Below are 14422 nucleotides of genomic sequence, written 5' to 3' on the forward strand. Positions count from 1 at the left end.
TAGTCGTCAAAACTTAATTCCAATATCACTTCTGGAATGTCAATGCGGAGATCGTGCTATACGTCCGAATTTAAGGTCAGTTTAAATTAACCCAGCACAGTCAGGCTTCAAGAGTCACAGTATCAGAACAATCAACGCCACAGACTGCATTGGGGACAGCCACGTGACGGAACAAGTGAGGCCCTATGGGAGGTCGCAGCTGGGCCGCTAGTAGCACACCCAACTGCAGGAGGTCGCAGCTGGGCCGCTAGTAGCACACCCAACTGCAGGAGGTCGCAGCTGGGCCGCTAGTAGCACACCCAACTGCAGGAGGTCGCAGCTGGGCCGCTAGTAGCACACCCAACTGCAGGAGGTCGCAGCTGGGCCGCTAGTAGCACACCCAACTGCAGGAGGTCGCAGCTGGGCCGCTAGTAGCACACCCAACTGCAGGAGGTCGCAGCTGGGCCGCTAGTAGCACACCCAACTGCAGGAGGTCGCAGCTGGGCCGCTAGTAGCACACCCAACTGCAGGAGGTCGCAGCTGGGCCGCTAGTAGCACACCCAACTGCAGGAGGTCGCAGCTGGGCCGCTAGTAGCACACCCAACTGCAGGAGGTCGCAGCTGGGCCGCTAGTAGCACACCCAACTGCAGGAGGTCGCAGCTGGGCCGCTAGTAGCACACCCAACTGCAGGAGGTCGCAGCTGGGCCGCTAGTAGCACACCCAACTGCAGGAGGTCGCAGCTGGGCCGCTAGTAGCACACCCAACTGCAGGAGGTCGCAGCTGGGCCGCTAGTAGCACACCCAACTGCAGGAGGTCGCAGCTGGGCCGCTAGTAGCACACCCAACTGCAGGAGGTCGCAGCTGGGCCGCTAGTAGCACACCCAACTGCAGGAAGTTTCTCTGTTGGGTCGGACGGGGCCTGTCACGTGCACTGCTGCAGCAGAGCACCCTCAGCTTCCGGAAGGCATTTCGCGTGGGGCAACGGCAAAACTGCTCCAAGTTGCAGCATTCTCACTGAACGCCCATAAGTCCTACCAAGACAAAAAGTACTCGCCAGTGATGTGAAAACGTATTAATACCTCGGTAACCGGAAAATTCACGTGTTCTCGTGTTCATCATGTTGCAAATAAATTTACAGTTCGAAACTGGGGCACAAAAATTTAACATACATTTCTTTGAACTTATGTCGAGCGTGATGAATAAACTGATAAATTAGTTATTCGCTTTTAAAATACCCAAATTTCTTGATGCGAATCACACACAAACTTTCTGCGCGCGCCGCTAGAATTCGCTGCCTGAAAGATAATTGTAGCTTGCCACCATTAAACTCAACAGTTAAGAATTAACGAAATTATTTTCTATTACCAGTTTTGGCAGTTATGGTTCCGATTTAATTCCTGCTTATTTAAATGGTTAGTTATGAAGGTCAGAGCATGAAGGTCAGTTTTCAGTCATTCACTGTTCCAATTGCAAAGAGCGACAAAAAAATAACTACAGCTATCAAATTTATGGCGTAATTTTTACACTGACGTTGTAATTTTCCTTTATTATTCATTCAAAAGAAAATTATATTTTGTCGCAGTTGTAGTTGTAATTACATATAATTTGATCCAAGCATGTTATTTATTTGCATAATTATGAAGTAATTTCTACTGACTGAATGAGTGACACATTTTTCATACCTAATTTAGCTCATATTCCGCTCAACTATGACCTGCCTGTTATTAAAATACTGCAAATCTTGCTAAAATTCACTAAACAGTTAATACCATGAAGTTTCCGCTCACTTTGAAGTAATACTTCTATGGCATTACTAAAATATTAATCGGAAATATTTTAAAACACATATGCATTATAATGATTGTAATGCCAGCTTTCTTAGGTATTTTAAAACTTGAGATTACTTTTCTTATGACTATATTAGTTCACCAAATATATTCCAGGGTAGGATCACTACCATAAAGTTTCATTTGGCACACCAATATGTTTGGTATCTTAATGTTTATGAAAGTGACTATATACGGGTTTATGTTGCTGCTACACGTGGGTCCTCCATTTTGTGTCACATTTCCTTCCATCGACTTCCGTTCCATTTTCACGAAATTACTCTTACCAAATGCCGTATACCGAGAGCTAAGATGTTCACACATCAAAAAACACTAAAAACGTTTTTACAATGCAAGAAGTTAGAAGCGGGACCTTATAAAAGTATCCAGAGCTGTTTACTAGAGTTGTTTGAAGAACAACATAGAAGTTGCTTGGCTCGTGGGTTGTAACCTTCCAGCGGCTATACCGCCCTCAAGCGAAGCTACGTCAGACAATGGCCGAGAAAGCGCGTTGTCTGCCAAGAAATCGACCAGAGCTTGGTCAAGGATGTGGCTGCCACCGTTTGAAACACGTTTGGCGAACTATATTACAGGCTTGACATCTGTCGAGTTACCAGAGATGGCGCATAAAACATCTTAATATAAGTTAAAAACAAGCACATTCAGGATTTCCGTTGTCTCGCACCTGAAGTACGCATGGAACAAGTTTGAGCACGATGTATGTACTCCAGTGCTAGAGTTAACATAATCTCATCCTGCAGAAGCATGCAGCAAATAAATTTTAAAAGGAGAAGAGAAACGCAGAAACGCCAAGTGGACTCCACACCAGTATGGTGCTCTTGAACTTGAGTCATGTCTATATGATGGGTTCGAACTCACGACACATTGTACTACAAGTGAAATGTTGTCGACTCTTGCGAGAATCCAACCGGGGACTCTTCAGTTATCAGCCAGGGTTCCTGACCACCAGACCACAGCTGACTCCACTAGACATAGACACGGCGTTCGCCAAGTTAGTTCGCAACGATAACACACGTGGTATTCTTGGATGGGATCTATGTAAAAGCACTAGGAAAAGGACCAAAAAGAAGAGACCCGCCAAGAAGACATGTCATCAAGATCCCTGGAGGTCTGAAAGAAGGTTTGGTTAATGCACTCGGTACTCACCGATTGTACAGTGACAGGTGGCGATCTTATCTCCGAGTCATCGGAAGTGCGTGTGTTTTCAACTCTGTGAAAAAAAGAGAAACACAACTCCTTAGATCAGTCGAGTTTTTGGAGTATTCAACTAAACAATAACTTATCGACTAGGTGACAAGTCACTGAAAGTCGCCTAACAACTGTTACTTCAGTTGTTGGTTTCGCTCGGAATAGAAACAGTTTACCCAAACAGAACACTTTATACATTTCCTGTTATAAAAGTTTAGAAAAGTCATTTTAATAAACGGATTATGATTTGCTTGCCTTGGTAAATGTTATGGAAAGAATCAAAAATGAAAATGCATAAGTGAAAATTTAAAGTAAAAAAAAACTATGTATCACAAACGTTACATAAAATGTTTATCCCGACATTATATTTAAAAAAGAGTTTAATGGTCTATGCTAGAGAGAGATATTTTTAGAGTTTATTTTTTGTAACCATTGCCACAAAATTGTATTATGAAAACATTACATGATTACTTAATAATGAATAACCATTTCAGTGTCAATCATATGAAATAATTTTGGAAAACAAATACCGGTGGTCACATGCTGCGTGTATCAGATCCCCAAAAACGCATATTCTTAGTACAACTGTACAATTCGTTTATAACTTAACAACCATATAATTACATTAAAAAATTCAATTTTCTCATTGCATTGATAATCACTGCTCATATATTATTCAAATATGCCTTTTTCCCTGTCTCGTATTTTTAAATTGTTGCACTTAAAATTTTACAACTTGTAAAATTTATTCATGTTTTCAAAAAACCAACAATCAGACTGAGTTTAATGATATCAATATCTCAAAAAATATATATATATATTGTATACATCAATGTCAACGGGTTAGAGATTTTAAACTAAAAATTAAGTTAAATATATTTCTAATGTTTCTAAACTTCACCACGAATAAAACAGCATTGAAGATTAGCCTGAAAAACTGCAGCTGTGTCTTCCATTTATTCATCCAGGTGAGCGTCCCACACTTGTTACAAACGTTCCTTTGAAAGTGACTCATCCAAAAATACGCGGCGTGTTTTATTGATGAAAGAAAAATTACGCAAAGTAAGAAGTTAATCTGTTAAACTATGTCCCACACAAATATTTAATAAGTTTCAAACACAACTGAGGTGTGATTGTTTAAATCTAATGAAAATCTGGATCTATGTGAGTGGACCAGGGAGTAAACATGGGTCCTTGAAATGTATTTAAGTATTTGATATCTCTACCATTTTAATTTGTTTGGATTTCGTCAAGAGAAACTTGAGATTATAAATTGATTTTTTTACATCTCCATTAGCCTATTTACAATTTCAGGGAAAAAAATTTGTTGATGATGATTCCGAACTTCACTATTTAAATAGTTAACCTGTATTTAGCCCTAATTTACATACCATTACTACGGCTAGTTGGTTAATAGCATTTCTGTTAATGCGATTTAAAAATATTGTATTATTTATTCCGTCTTTAGTTTGATAGACTCCAAACAACCCTAACTTAACTGTTTATAACCGACGCATACAGTGACAGTCACTCTAAACATATCTGGTTTTAAGTCACTTCTTATGTAAGTAAATAGCTTGTGGCAGAACGTTTAAATGACGCCGTTCTAAGTTTACATTTTATTGTATGTTTGTAAATGTTGAATATGTAGTAATTAAAAATGTTTGTAAAGAAAGTGTGAACTGTAGCGTGGGAGCAAAAATACAGAACACCATGTATACACAAACATAAATTACTAGCGTGAAACGCATTGTTTTGTTAAAAAAAAATCGTTTAATCGAGTAACATACGTGATATTTTTTTTTTGTTTATTTTCAATGTAACCTTGCAAAGAAGTTTAAGCATATAACTTTCAAGCTGAATATGTTTACTTGAAGAAGTTCATTTGAACAAGTTTAGGCATTGGTATAAACACGTCCCTACTTTCAGAGTCTAGACTACTGAAACACTATTTCCATCGTTCGCCTCAACTTTGAAGAGATTCTCCGCTAGGTTTGTATAAACACATCATCTCCGCGCGTCTGGCGAATTGAGTTTACCTACACTCGCAGTTTTCTGCCGGACAGCGAAAACAAGCCTGCGAACAAGTGGTTACCGCCGTTTCCTTTCGTGAATTTGCTTACCGAGTTCTGCAGAGGCAGAGGCAGTGCCGGCCGCATGGAAGACAAGCTTCGTGCGGGAACACCGAGGAAAACTCGCAATGTCGCTTCTGCCTTCGTTAGCCAATAAAAACCACACACTTCTAGCAAATTTACTTTTTTAAAAGGTGAGATATGCGTTTCATTTTAATCACGATGTTACCAGATGAGAACAAAAGTTGTGATTGGAAGATGACAACATATAATAAGTGTAAATAAAATTACTGATTTAAGCATCGATTTCCGTAGTTCAGTTTTTTTTGAAGCACCAATTTTCATTTAGAGGCTTTTTGGGTTTAATTTCCCGGTAAGGTATGGATTTTAGTGATAGGTTTCAGCTTTTAAGCTGTCTTTTGATTAGCCTACCGACAAAAAAGATAAGCCAAATAAAATTAAAAAATAATAATTTCGGGTTCACGCCTAGTAAAGAACGAGGTCATTAAAGCGTTACACACATAGCAGTAACACAATACTGAACTTTTATTGTTATTTGCTTCACCATGTTTTTAATTTGAGCGTTTACGAACGCGAGTGAAATGTTTTATCATTGGGCAATTTCCCTCGGCAATAACAGCTAAGTGAATCTTAAGACTGTTTTGTGTGGTAATCATCTATTGTGCACCCAAAACACTGCCAAATATTCAACAAATCAAAGCATTGATAATGCTACCTTTTAAATGCACACTTCTCGATAAAGTGTTATACGGATTCTTAAGCGGTTCGTCTATTTGGTGTGAAATTGCACTGCAGGGTGTTTAAAATTAATATTATTTTTCTTTCATATAAAACTAGCGAATGCACTCTATATATATTTTCGCATGATAAGAAACTAATGTCACCACTAGTACAGATTCCAAATTTCAAGAGACTTTACGCACATTACCGTAACATTATATTATTCATTTTAGTAAAAATAGCCAATGGAGAAAATACTTAATGCTTTTATTTGAAACCTTGCAATTAAATTTTAACAATGGGACTATAGCAATAACGTTCAAGCGTTTGTGAGTACAGAGTCGATGCCCATCTCTGTGCAACACCCTGCTACGTAAAACCATATCAAACGTACAAACGCTACATTAAACTTTGTTGAAAATATTAATTCATTAAAACTATATGGTCACTGGGTAAGTAACACATTTGCACGCAACAAAACCAAGAAGTAAAGATAGAAACTGGTGCTGGTGTAATTCTGACGGCATCTCACTTCTTTTGCTCTAGTAAATAACCACTCGGCGAAGTCGGACTAAAATACTGCCGCAAACACGGGATGTTCCTTGGCGCTAAAGCTTTCCCGCAAGGCAGTCGACAAACAAGTGGGAGTGCAGGAAAACTCCAGTCTTAAGAGAGATCAGTGGGGTTTCGTCAGGTTGGGCAGCGTGTAGGTGAGGCGCAATTGGGGTACGTGACGCGAATCGTTGACCCCCTCCCACCCAACCCCTCCCCCCCCCCTCCCATTCACTCTGTGGTGTAGCCAATACTACCCACAATCCTTTCTCCTCGGCTCACGGCAAGAATGATCAATACGCGCGCGTAGGCTCCACCCTCCCACCCTCCGCCCGCCAGCGGTGCCAACCGCACGACTTGCGAGCGCGGGCTTAAGGCCTCTCGGGGTTGGCAGCCCTGAGAGGCGGCGAGCCCCTCTCGGCAGGGTTCGGCGACTCGAACAAGCCCGACACTCCCACGCTCCGAGCGAGAACGGCGCATGTCACTTGATTCTCGCGACATCGCTGTCGTTGAGAACTTCTGCACTGCTAGTGTGCCTACCCGGCGACTATGGAGAAGAAATAACTTTTAATTTAAAATGAAATACGTGACAGGAATTAAATTTTCTCCAATTACAACATATCATATTAACTATCTTTCCCTACCCGATAGTTGTTTTGTTTTATTCATAATTTATACTGAAATGCACTGTACGCGGACTTATTCCACATATTTGCCCTATGAGGTTGGCAGCCCTGCATCTGACCTGGATGAACTTACAGAGCGGTGGAGAGAGCTGTCACGTGTTCTCTCGTACACTCGATAATGATTAAACAGAAAATATTAACTAAAAGTTCATTTTTGCTTTCGCATATACATCTAAAATTAAAATTGCAGACGCCGCAATGTCTTCTTTAAAATTTTCATCAGTAGCTATTTAAGGATCAAAGTAGCTGTATTGTAAAATACTCTTAGCAAGTGCTATGAGCATTCAAAATAAACCACATAATAAAATTAATCATAATGATAATTAACTTATACTAATAACAAACACAGATACGCTACGCAATATTTATTTCTTTGCTACCTTCCAAATATTCAAACGTCGGGAACAGATAACCTTATCCTGCAGCTATAAACCAACATGGCAGACGTCACAGAGCACAAGAGAGCCCAAGCGAGTGTAATGTTTTATGCTCTCTCTTTCTCTTTCTCTCTTTCTCTCTTTCTTCAACAAATGCAGTCATCTGTTGAACTTAACATCCAAAAGATATCTGTAATGATCCGTCCAAGATAGTTCAGCCATTAAATGAAAGTGTTTTTTTTAGCAACTCTTGCAAACACATATTTTACGGTACAGTGGGTTTGTGTGTGTTTTAAAACAAATTATATACGATTACGTTCCTACATTAAAAGAAATGCCCAGGTGGACATTTTTCGGTCTGTGATTCCATATTTCACACGTAGGTTCGTAACTGTACGTGTGTATGTCATTTATAATTGGGCGTTAAGAGGAATGATGAGTTATTGAATTTTCCCTATTAATATCATGACAAATATTTGCTAGGAGAGTTTTTTTATCGTTAATAAAAAGCTTTGCAAACGATAAATATGCATTGATTTCAATTGCAGGGTTCTTACTTGTTATAAATGTGCTGCTTTTTCCCGCATTGATAAAGCAAAATTTTAAGTAATAGCTACTCTAAGAACAAACACACTGCACGCGAATATCACATGTTATCTGAAGTTTCCCTTGAGTTTGTCGAGTAATGCCCGATGAAGTGAAATATAGTTTTTTTTTTGTTTGTTGTAAATTTATTAATTTTTTTGATCAGTGACACCATGCAACTGATTTCATTTCACGTATTGCTAATAAAATGTTTTTGCAAAATTGCTGAAACACATAAGAAACTAAAATTTGAACAAAATATTTCACAAAAGTTTTGATAGTAAATATTTTTTTCCTAAAAATTATTCTCATTCTATGGAGAAATTATTCCACATTATTTTGATTAAAGAAAATTGAAGTGATAGCGGAAAGGTCTTCTAATTATACATTCAGTTACGAACTAAAAACAACCACAATAAATAAAAAAATTAAAAATATTTACCCGAGATAACTTTTTAACATGGCAACTTATTAGAAGGAAGGGATGTTAACCATTATCCATTAATTCGGCTCGTTGGTTATTCTACGTTGCCAACGATCACGCTGTGCGATAATTACTTAATAAGACAAGTTTTAACTTGCAAATGTTATTATTTTATCAACCAAACCGGTTGTGCGACAGAGACGCGACTGGTACGACTAGGGTTACCAGATACTGATAACAAAAATGGAGGACATTCACCTCGCAAAAGGAGGACATTTCACTAAAAAGGAGGACAATGTATATATATATTTTTTTAAAAAGCCGTGAATTAATTACAATGGAGTACGATATTTTACAATGTTTTGGTATTTAATACAGTTTCAGTATAAAGAATCAAACAAACTACGCATATACAACATATTAAAAACACGTGCTTCTGCATGTGCTGCTACCTGTCAAGCTGTCATAGAACTACTTACTAGTGGGATGACTCTGCGGACAGCGCGCGCTTTGCCCAGAGTGTAACTGCAGGAATTATCTCACTATAAAAAAGCCGGACATTTGGAGCATTAAGGAAAATCCCGCCGGACGCAAAAAAATACATAAAAAGGAGGACATGTCCTCCTTTTGCCGGACGTCTGGTAACCCTAGGTACGACGAACACGCCTGGCTCGAGACTCGAACCCACGACTCGCAAAGACAGCCGATGCGCGTGGGGTCCGCTCGTGCATTCTCTTGTTTCTTGTGCCTGGCGCATGCGGTTCACACGCGTTGTGTAACCGCCGTGCGGAAAGTTTGGGAGAGTAGTTTGTGCAGTTTCTAAACGTTGGCACAGTTGTGTGTACGGTCATTACGTGACGAGTTCGGCTAGGTAACCGTTGGTTTTATTGTTGAAGTCTGTGCAATGGCGGATCCAGAGAGGAGGGCCATAACGGAAAGAGCCCCCCCCCCCCCCCACCCCGCCCCACCATGAATAATTTTCAGATTTTCTCCTTTTTCTTTATCTTAGTTTAACAAACTTCCTAAACTATTATTTTACTACAATGCTAAAGATATTATCTTTGAAAGATTTGTGCAATGGGAGTGCATGACTTGATGTAAGTTTTTGGACATACGCCATTGCTAAAAACTTTCTCTGTTGAAGAAAAACTAAAAAATAAAAATAAAGAAATATATAAATAAACCCAAAAAAGGCAAAAAACACAAAATTAAGCAAAAAATTGCTGTTGTCAACAAGGATATAAACACCACAAAATATTCCGTGACAGGAATATGGTCAACACAACAAAGAAAAACAAAGAAAAATGTACTAAGAGAACGAAAAAAAACCACAAATGATGACACAGAAATATTGAACCCAAAAAATTCAGCACAACGGTTGAAACGAAACAAAACACGACAAAACGAAAAGACGAAACAAACACAATAGTTTTCCAAAACAGAATAGAAAGATAAAAAAAGCCACAAATGATGACAGCACAAAAATATTGAACCCAAAACGAATTCAGCACAACAGTTGAGACGAGACAAAAAAACACGACAAAACGAAAAAAGACGAAACGAACACAATAGTTTTACCAAAACAGAAACAAGCTTGTTGAAGTGAAAACGTCTTTAGCCGCGTTGAGAGATTTTTGGTAGGGGTAAAACTTATGGGTTCTCGTCACCGACATGCCAGTGACGTGTTGCGCCAGACTGGCGACACGCAGTGGCCTGTGTACATGTATACGCATATATACACTAATACATTGTATATACTCGACAGTATCATGTGCGTGTTGGACTATTTTTGGATGGGCAAAATCTTGTGAGTTCGCGTCACCGACATTCTGTAGTAGCAGTTAGTGAAGTTAGATTGACCATGTGAACAGTTTAATTTGTTTATACTGTACATTTCCCAGTGAACACATGACCTAGGTCTGACATCACTGATAAGCCATCGCTAGATAATGAATTTTTACGTAATTTTAAAATACCACTTACATCTGTTGTGACTAAAAAATGACATATGGATAAATTATATAATGCTGACATCATACAGATATAATACCAAAATCATTTTTACGTACATTGGACGTAGAAATTATGTCATATTACACATTCAAAAACAAAATTTTAAGTTTTAACTTCTGTCGATACTCCCCATGACTTTTTTTTTTAAGTGAGCTGTAACCAAAAAGTTAATCAGTGAAGAGAGATATTGCTAACCCAGTTTTTAAAGCTACAACTCTTTCGTTCAGCAAGGAACTCTAAACTTCTTTGTTTGATTTCCGATGATTTGTGATGTAAAACAAAGGTTTATAAACACATTGCAAATCTCTTTCGAGGAAAACGTCAACTGTATTTCCCACCAATTTTCTCCCTAAGCAATTGCACACCAGTAGTTTGGGGACAAGTGACAACTCATCCTGTAAAAAGAAACCATGAGACTGCGAGAAAATTGTTTGTCGCCATAAAGTTCCCACGTCAAATAATTTACATGAGAAAAGCAAGTGGACGTGCTGAGAAATGTTTGCAAAAGTAGAAAACGTTATCACTTATGCTTCTGCACATGAGTTCTGGCCTGCGTTTGTGCCACCTCGACGTAGAGAAGTAGTCTTGAATCGACCAACTTCCGCTGTAGGTTCGTTACGAAGGAATAAGTTGAAAACCTCTATACAACGTTTGGCCTAAAAAGCTTCCCAACGCTAGTAAGTATACGTCTTTGAGTTTGGGACTGAACAAATTATTTTTTGTTGTTGTAAATAATAAAGTTTTTGAGATAGGAAGCTGAGCGTCTAAATCATGTTTAATTCAAAGAATTTCTACAACCAACGCCAATTTTGTCGCAATAGCATTACAATTTTATTTCAATTATTTAGTGTAGTAATATCCACAGAAATTTGTGGAAAATAAAGTTGATAACCCCGATTAATTTAAGGAAATGATTTTCCGACAGCAAAATTCGAGGTTGGTTTCAGAACTTCGTTCAGTTAAACATAATTAAGACGCTCAGTGTTGTATTTTAAATACTATCTCTGTTATGGTACAGTACCATTTTTTTTCCAGCTCCAACTTTATGGACGAACCAGACTTGGGAAGAACTTTGGCCCAAATTCGTATAGAGGTTTTCAACTTATTTTGTCATGATAAACCTGCAGCCAATTATGGGTCGAATTCCTACTGAATCTGTATAGATTTACAAGCCAAAATATTTCGGGTACCGAAAGTGCCTACGTATTCGGACACAACTCAGAAAACTAATTCACAACTTTTTTTCCCCACAGGAATTTTGGTGGAAAGTGACCTTTAAATGTCTAAAAAATTCTTTCCAAAAAATAAATTTAAACGAGGCATATAAGTGCTGGAGTAATGTTGCTTTAAAAGCACACGCGCATCGAAGTTTACAAATTTAGAGTTTAGCAAATTACGTTGAATAACGATATAAGTTTATAATGAAGAACTAAATTAAGAACATATAAAAAAACATACACACTACTTTAATCTGTTTGTCATTCCTTTAACAATAAAAAATATATATTTTGTTAAGAATGTAAGTATGTAAAACATAGGTGTTATATAAATTAACTATAAATATTAAACATGTCCTAGGGATAAACAACATTTCTAGTTTTATTGTTTAAATAAATGATAACTTAAAATAATTAGAAATAAAAACTTGCTAAAAACGTTAATGACGTAGCGACGTATGAATATCACCAAAGAAATAGCTATAAGAAACAGAAAACGAAATAAAAATAGAACGATAATATACGTACTTACAGTCAAGACTCGACAATATTCGTCCGAAAAATTAATAGATACATAATACTCAAAAAAACCTTGAACTCTTATTTTCTTCTTTTTTCAGTTTATGTTTAAGGATATTATTGAAGTTATACTTCTAATGCGACTTCCAACAAGGTTGCGGTAAACGTTTAACGCTACCATGGAGAATTATTTGCATGCAGTTAAAAACTATTTTTTAATGATGCCAAAGAAGTATAACTTCTCACGCACGTACTTAAGTACACGCACCCATTTTTTTAGTGCAATATATATAAATGTTTCTAAAATTTTAGTAACCGTAAAACGTATAAAGAAATACTGAGTAATTCTTCCGTTCGCTCTCTAAGACCTATCGCAGATGTAGCACAAATGCGTTAAAATTGAAATAACGCGCGCTTTTAAAGCTACCAAACAATTAATCAAAAACTATTTACTTTTAACTGGTAACAAAATCGTTTTAAAAGTTATATTGAAAACAACCACAACTCGCCTTCGCAGTACAGTTGTGTGCTTTAAACCTCAAGGCTCTGAGACCACATTTTGTAGCATAAAACGAATATGGAAGTTTTAAAGACTTTACTTGTGTTTCAATTCTTTCAGGAAATTGCAGTAAAACAATAATATTGCTTTATTATTCTGACACATGATGTGTGTCTACTAGCAAGTTGGGTTCGTCACAGTACTCACTTCAGGGACAGTCACCTAGCGTGGAATCACGCTGCCTAGTGTCTCAATAAAAATTTTCACCGGCAGTAACTAAATGTTATGGCAACCAGTTTTAGTTGAAAAAGGAAAAATTATATGCTTCCAGCTACAGTAGATTTCCTATTCAACAAAAAATAAACAATATCATTTTTACCATTGTAGTTTTAATAATATTTGAAAAATGTTGTCTTTACAAATTTTCAAAGCAAGGCAATAAATTCTTTTTTACATTTTTTTTTACATTTTTACATTTTCTAAATCTTCGCCCAAGAATGATCTAAGGATCATTCCTCTAAACGTCGTGGCAACATATTTCTTGGAGTAGAAGATATTCGCTCACGTGAACCAAATTCGTAAGTTTTCAATTAGCGGCAACAGGCGGCAACACTGTCGAAGGAACGCAAGGTGCGGTTTTTTTGGTGGACTGAAACAATATGAAGTCGCTTCATTCGATTTTAACATGGCAAACAATTAGTTTGTGTTGTCACCACAAGATAGCAACTCATATAATCATTTCCTCGTCTCTTTTGAATTTTGTTGCGACTGAAAAACACCAGTATTTCAAAACTGTTGCAAACCATAACAGTGTGAAATACAAATAGTTTATTTAGCCAAGAAAACCACTATTTGAAATAAATGTAGTGGTAAATTAATAAAAAGCCTTATTAGAGCAATAAACCAAAAACAGTGATCATTACAAGCATTTAAAATATGGGTATTATATGTGGAATATGGTCGTTACGCTAGGAAAAGCAGGAATTTTTGATGCATGTACTATATATAATGTATAATTTAGTAATAATTATATAATCGTTAGGCCTGATTACAACGATAACCTTTTTAAAATCCAAAATTCCGGACATGTATGCTCGCAATGTGTCAATCCGAGCTCATTGTCATGAACCGTCACGACTGTCGGTTCAACTGAAAGTTTTCAATGATCTTCGCTTAGCGCCGAAAACACTGTGGTTCAACATAAAATGTGATCCAACAGTGATCAAACTAGTTAATGTACCGTGATCACGCCAGAACTCCAACGGCGCAACTGGCCATAAGTGATTAATGGATGATGCTCCCGGCAGATGGTATTGGATCATCAGTCATCGTCGTGGGAAGATGGCGGCAGCATGGTTAAGGCTCATTAGACATGGGCAAAATGGTTGTTCTACGGTCGCTAGCCCGTGCTTTCCACAGGGACCACTAGACAACCAGTCCTTGACCCTGGGCAATATTCCACAGTGGAAATTCCCCGAGTTGGCTGGGCATTGATCCCATAAGCCGTGACACGCCAGCCAGGAGTTAAAACTACTCGGCCAAAAGGGCAGTGATACAATCAGTTAAGAAAGAACAAATGTTGAAATTATACTAGATTCAGCACTCGTTATACCGCAGAAAAATGTAATAGAAAAATAAATGTACTCTAGAAAAAAACATATTTTTCTCTTTGAAGACCCAATAATTACTTGTGTCTATGTGCTATAAATGTTATAACTAACATC

General features: G+C 37.8%; 1 protein-coding gene across 12 annotated transcripts in view; it reads right to left on the minus strand.

The window, feature by feature from the left end:
* LOC134529524 (plasma membrane calcium-transporting ATPase 2) overlaps positions 1-14422 on the minus strand; it is a 349005-nt gene that overhangs the window by 133389 nt on the left and 201194 nt on the right. For all 12 annotated transcript variants that reach the window (XM_063363712.1, XM_063363709.1, XM_063363708.1 and 9 more), the window contains one exon: positions 2972-3035. The gene's annotated coding sequence lies outside the window, so the exon portion shown is untranslated. The remainder of the gene's footprint in view (positions 1-2971; positions 3036-14422) is intronic.

This window comes from Bacillus rossius, chromosome 2, assembly GCF_032445375.1.
Source record: "Bacillus rossius redtenbacheri isolate Brsri chromosome 2, Brsri_v3, whole genome shotgun sequence".
Classification (NCBI taxonomy): Eukaryota; Metazoa; Arthropoda; class Insecta; order Phasmatodea; family Bacillidae; genus Bacillus; species Bacillus rossius.